Source organism: Meleagris gallopavo, chromosome 1, assembly GCF_905368555.1.
Source record: "Meleagris gallopavo chromosome 1, MGAL_WU_HG_1.1, whole genome shotgun sequence".
NCBI lineage: Eukaryota > Metazoa > Chordata > Aves > Galliformes > Phasianidae > Meleagris > Meleagris gallopavo.
Window position 1 is genome coordinate 135,626,464 of NC_139404.1, and position 6,000 is coordinate 135,632,463.

A 6,000-nucleotide genomic window follows, 5' to 3' on the forward strand; every position below is an offset into this window, starting at 1 on the left:
GAAACCATTCTTTGCAAAAATGATACGAAAGCCTAATTTATGAATTAGGTTTCACTGATGATGTCAAATATTCGAAGTGCTAAATCGAAGCAGAGAATGTAGTTGTTTTTGTGATACTATTCTCTCTGGCTATTCCATTTTCCAAGAACCACAGAAGTGTAGAGGCTGGAGATAATCATTGAGTCCAATACCCCTGCTAAAACAGATTCCTTACAATAGGCCACTCATGAAAACATACAGATCTTGAGTAACTCTAGAGAAGGAGACTCCACAGCCTCTCTGGGCAGCCTGCTCCACTGCTCTGTCACCCTAAATATAAAGTTTTTTCTTGTGTTTGTATGGAACTTCCTGTGCTCTGGTTTCTGCCCATTGCCCCATGTTCTGTTGCTGCACACCACTAAAAAGAGCTCACCCCCCACCCACTTGACTCCTGCACTCAGATGTTTATTAACATAGTGAGATACCTCAGCCTTCTCCAAGCTGAAGAGCCCTAGGTGTCTCAGCTTCATACAGGAGTTGCTAAGGAGTGTTTGTATTTTGTAATATTTTCACGAGTTATTCCATCTTTAATGACACCTTGCCTTTAGTTATCACAATATCTTTAATGACTTCTCTTCTTGCCTAGATCTTGAATGAAATTGAATTTCAGTTATTGACTCTATCCCCATTTTGCATCAGGCAGCAATTTTGGCAAAGTGAGGTTAAGGATCTGTACTCCATGTCTTTTCATCTTAGGTAACCATGATGGGACTGTGAGAAATATTTTCCTCAAATCCAGAACCCGAAACTCACTCAAAGGTGTAGGTCTCACCAAGAGGCAAATGTTTTCCATGTTCTCTAAGGTGAAAGTGGGACCAACGATCTCGTTCTCACTTTTCTCCTCAGTCAAGGACAGGGAAAAGGGTCACACATGCGTGGATATACATTTGCCATTTCCAGGCTACTGCTCAAGCTAAGCTGAGACATTATTGTGACCTTCCTGTTGAAGCTGTGACACTGTGCTCTTAAGAAAAGGAGGACAGATGGATCCTGATCACATACTGAAGTCACAGCCTGCATTAGTTGTCTTTTTACCACATTTCCAGATAAAGGAAACCTACGAGTGCAGCCCAGAGAGAGTGGTGGTAGCCCACTTGAAGTTAGCACAGCATGCTCTTGCTGACCAAACTGTGTGTGCACAAAGAGCTGAGCAGTAAATACGTGTTCCCTTTTGGGGTGACAAGTTCCTCTGGGGTTAATAAGTCACAAAGCAGGGTGTTTAGGTCATAATGTGTGATTTAGGCACCTCAAATCTGCCTAAGTCAGGCTTAAGGTGCCTGAGTCCTTTATTGGATCTAGCCCGGAGTGACGAGTGGAAGGTCACATTGTGACTTTACAGTCAAGCCAAAGCAGGAGCCTCGATCATATTGATCATGGATCTGTTCTGCTTGTTATGCAATGTTTTACTTCTAAGCAATTTATTAAGCAATTAGTCTTTGTCTTTGAATATGCCATTACACTTTTTCACTCCTAATGTGTAAAAAACAGATTTCTGAAATTAGTTGTATGCTTTCTCTACCTAGCTGTTCTTTCTAAATGTCTTGCTTTTCTGACTGTAGATTAGTCCTGTTCTGATGCTCTTCATTACTCTTTCTTGTTCTTACCAAATGACTCTTCCTGATCTATTATGTGCTTCTCAGCCTCCTCCTACTTGCCCAGCTGAATTACCAAATGCTCTAGATTTTACTACTTAGTATAGAATTTCACATCCCTTTTAATTTACTTATCAGTACATCTTTGCTTGAAACATTCTGCTCGTTGTTTAAATAGCATTAGACACCAGGGTGAATATTTTAACATGCAAAATATTTGCTCTTCTCATGTACAGCTGTATCCTCTGCTACTTTGCAATCCTTCTTTGGTTAACCTTGTTTTATAATTGCACTGAAAATGCTGGGAAACTGGTCCAACGGCAGCAGCTCACTTCAAACTGAATTCTTTCCTTGAGGCAGCGATGCTCTGAAACTCTGGTTTAATGTCTCAGCCTTGGAAGGTGGAAAAGCAAGGTTTTAAAACACCGTGTAGCTGCCAAGCCCTCATAAAGTTCTGTAGTTTTCACAGGTATAGAGACATATTGTACACTGAAAATATGGTAGGTATGAGAGGCACTAGATTTCTAAATACTATGTTTAGTATCTGTTTAGATTCCTGCTTCCTATTATGATAATGACTACCCACCTCTTTTAGTCCTAGGCAAAGAGGCTAAATACTTTTTGAAAAAGTTGTAGATGGTAAGAGTTGTCTTGGCTGTATGTGAGAGCACCACGAGAAGAGAGAAACAACGAAGACTGAAAAACCATTATTGCATACATCTCACCTGCCTGAGCAATTTCTGTACACTTAGAGTGAAATTACTCATCCTGCAGTGTTTTTGGCTTTTCCCTACAAATGCTTCAATTCTTGTGTCCCCTCCCTCTACTACATTTCAAATGACGCTAATTTTGAAGAGTCTTTGTTTCGTGTTAAAAAAAGTTCATTTCCAGGTGTTTATGATGGATAGATGGATGGATGTACTTCATTTGGAGAATGCGATCAATGGTTATTGCAGTATTCTCAGGGTGCAGTAACTGTGCAGAGCAGTTGACAAATTGAAGACGGAGCAATGTAAAACGTGAAGTCAAAGAGAATACAGTGGCTAGTATCAAGCCATCGTCCTAATGATCAGCAGAGTGGCCCAGAGGAGAAAGGATTGAAGATCGCTTCACTCTCCTGTGACATTCTTTGTCTAGATCTGTTGGGTTTATTTTTTCAGAAAGTTCATGTGAAAATGAAAAATCTTTCTGACTTTTTGATCTCTCTGTTCCCAACCTCTGGCAATAATGCATATCTTCTGGTTTTCTCAAATGCTAAGTGTGCTGTCATTATAGCAATATAAAATTCCCACATCCTTGGTAACAAAGGTGACTTTTGTTATGTAAGTTCTTTACAAAATTGTCTGAAGTAATATAGTTTAACTTCTGAGTATCAAACACAATCAAGTGAATGGATGTTCATTAAAATAATTTGACTGCCAGCTCAGGCAGTTCTCTGCAATTACGACCAAGATATGTTCATCTACATTGCCTCTATATGTGTTACTTAATAAATTACACCGATCATTAGCAAAGATATCTTTGCAAGAGATCCAGTCCCTTTCTGTCACAAAGTAATCCTCATCATCAGGAGAGGCTTAGCACTCTTTATAGTGACACAGAGCAGTAGGCAGTCCAGTCACACGGACCGTTTGCAAGACTCCTCCATTCCTTGGAAACAGCGTAGTAAACTCGTTAAAAGGGAAACCAGCCTCCACCAGAGAAAGCTTCTCATGGGATGAAATGCTGTTGGCTGCTATGGTTACTAATGTGATGTTCCATTTAATTCTTTCTCTGCTCACCTGCTTTCCCATTCGAACACCGTACACAAGTACCTTCATACATATTTGGTTTTGGAATTGTGACAAATCTTGTTAGTTACAACCGTGCATAACCAAAGAGGGGGGAAAAAATGATATAAATGAGCAGAGAATAAACTGAAGGAAGGAAAGTGCTGGAATCTATAGGTATTGTGAATAATATTCTGACCTTGCTGTGTGAACTCTGTTTTCTCTTCACTTTGGGTTGCATTAGTGTTGCAAGTAGTCTTGCCTTATGTCTGTATTTTACACTTCAGTGCGTTGATCCGGCAATAAACTCCCCACAGTCAGAGTCCTGTGACTGTAGAGCTGAGTGCAGAATTGGGATCTAGATGAGGATAGTATTCCGTTTTATTTTTGGTTTCTTAAAGGGACAGGATATTATTTTGCTTTGATTTTTGGTAGCACCTCACTGTTCTGACTCCTATTGTTTCATACAATTTTATTTCACCTTTTTCATCACTTTGATGAGCCTCTCTCAGCTATTTAATGAATTCTATATTGTTAAACTGTCAAATTCCAAACGAATTACATATCCTGGGGATTTTTTCCCCTCAAGAATCAAGAAACAAGGGACTACTCTTTATAAAGTGTATGAAAATTCCTGTTACATTCCATGATAATAACCAGGCAGAGCAGTGAGTACAACCAGTATTCACCATAACATATTTCCAGGCTAGGAAATAGTTTTGGACAAAACTATTCTAGCAAAAGAAGCACACAGCTGATCTTCCAGACGAACTGTAAATAAAAAGGTTATAACTTTCTGGCCACCTTAATGTCATCTGTAAAATTACCTTTGTTCTGATGTAGCATTCAATCGAAGCTGGACAAAATCTTTTAGTGGTTTGTTCTTTCCCACCAAATAAGGCACTAAATATAGCAGTATCAGCATTCTGGGCTTCAAGAAAGATGTGGTTCAGGATTCTCAAGAATGTCTTCATTTTCTCCTGACTGCGTTCAATTTGTTTTATAACTGTTTATTTAGGAAGCATGAGTAGTTCCAAATCAATATATAAAGTACCAGAAATATTAAACACTTCAAAAATGAACGTTTTGCTTTGATAAAAATGAAGGAGTATTCAATCATCAGATTTTCCAGTTTGAAATTACACCACTTGGAGGACAAATTCCTAAGAAAGGCACTCAGCACTGCAGTCTAGGGCAAGCTGACTTGTCCCACATAGAGCTGTCTGTGATACCTTTGCATCATCCTGCTCTTCCCGTCACTCCTGGTTATTATTAGACACTGCATTCTCACGTGCTGGGAGCAGACACAGCAGGGCTGGGGTGGTGTTGGGAAGAGGATGTTCGGGGAATGGAAGCTTCCTGATGCCCCTCACAGGCTGTAGGATTGGAATTAGGATGGCCGCATTCCGTATTCCTTTGTTTCATGAAGGTAAATCTGGATGGCAGTGGCACAAACCCCACCTTTTTCATTTCCTTTCATTTCCAAAAGGCATCAGCACTTTCTTACAGATGAACAAATGTACCAGTATTCAAAGAAACGATTCCAAATGCATTTTTGCAAATGTTTTCAGTATTAATGCTCCATGCGTGGCTTTTTCATGTATGTATAGCAAGTAATGAAACCTGCTGTTAAGACCACCTTGATTGACTGGGAAATGGTTCTTTAAGATGCTGCTATGTTTTCCCTTTCTGCAGCTAGGTCTGGCTGATCTCGAGCACTGCAGAGGCTTGGCATAATACGCGTTGTGTGTACTGGGAATCTTGCTGTGAGGGAACATGGTGAGACTTAGCATTTTGTAGGCAGGCTCAATGAAGTGTATGAATCCCTGAAGCTTTCAATCATGACAACATTCAATTCCATCATCTCACTTGCTGTGAAATGTGTAATGGCCACAGCCATTGCTTTTATTTTCCTGCAGGGTTTTGACTGTAGCTGCAGTAAACTTGCTGCTACAAGTTTGATCCAACTTGTCATTTGTGTTTTATAAACTGTTTTAGTTAAGTAGGTGATAATTCTAAAAAGGATTCCTCCTGACAGAGATGCACTAGCAGAAACCTTTACATCCATACAAAAAGGCATATAAAAATAATGATGAATTGCGTTAAAAAACCCCAAACATAACAACTGTATTAGCTTGTCTATTGTCTTATCCCTCTTCCCCATCATATTGCCTGTTGACTAATAAAATACTTCTGTAGTATATATCTACAGAAGTTTGAATTTTGTGTTTTCCTGTAATAGTCCTGTCACTGAAAACCTGCAGAGGCAGGAAGGGGAGCCAGTCTGTTACAGTCTAATGTTGTGTATGGACAAAAGTATTCACTGGAAAATCAAGGAAGTGCCTGACATCTCCTAGTCTTTTTGTGAAGTTTGCAAGCAAAAGGATGTTTGTGTAGCTTGCTGAGAGTGAGGAAGTAGAGCTGCATGACTATGAAAGCAGCTTGCTCCCACTCAATGTGTTTGCTGTTATAGTAGTGGAAGGTTTTTTGTTTTTCTCTGTCTTTAATGGCTGTATGTATTTCATGCCAACTAGAAAAGGATTAATGAACTGTGATGACAACATTCATGCCTGGCAATGCTACTTCCAATAGCTGTCAGT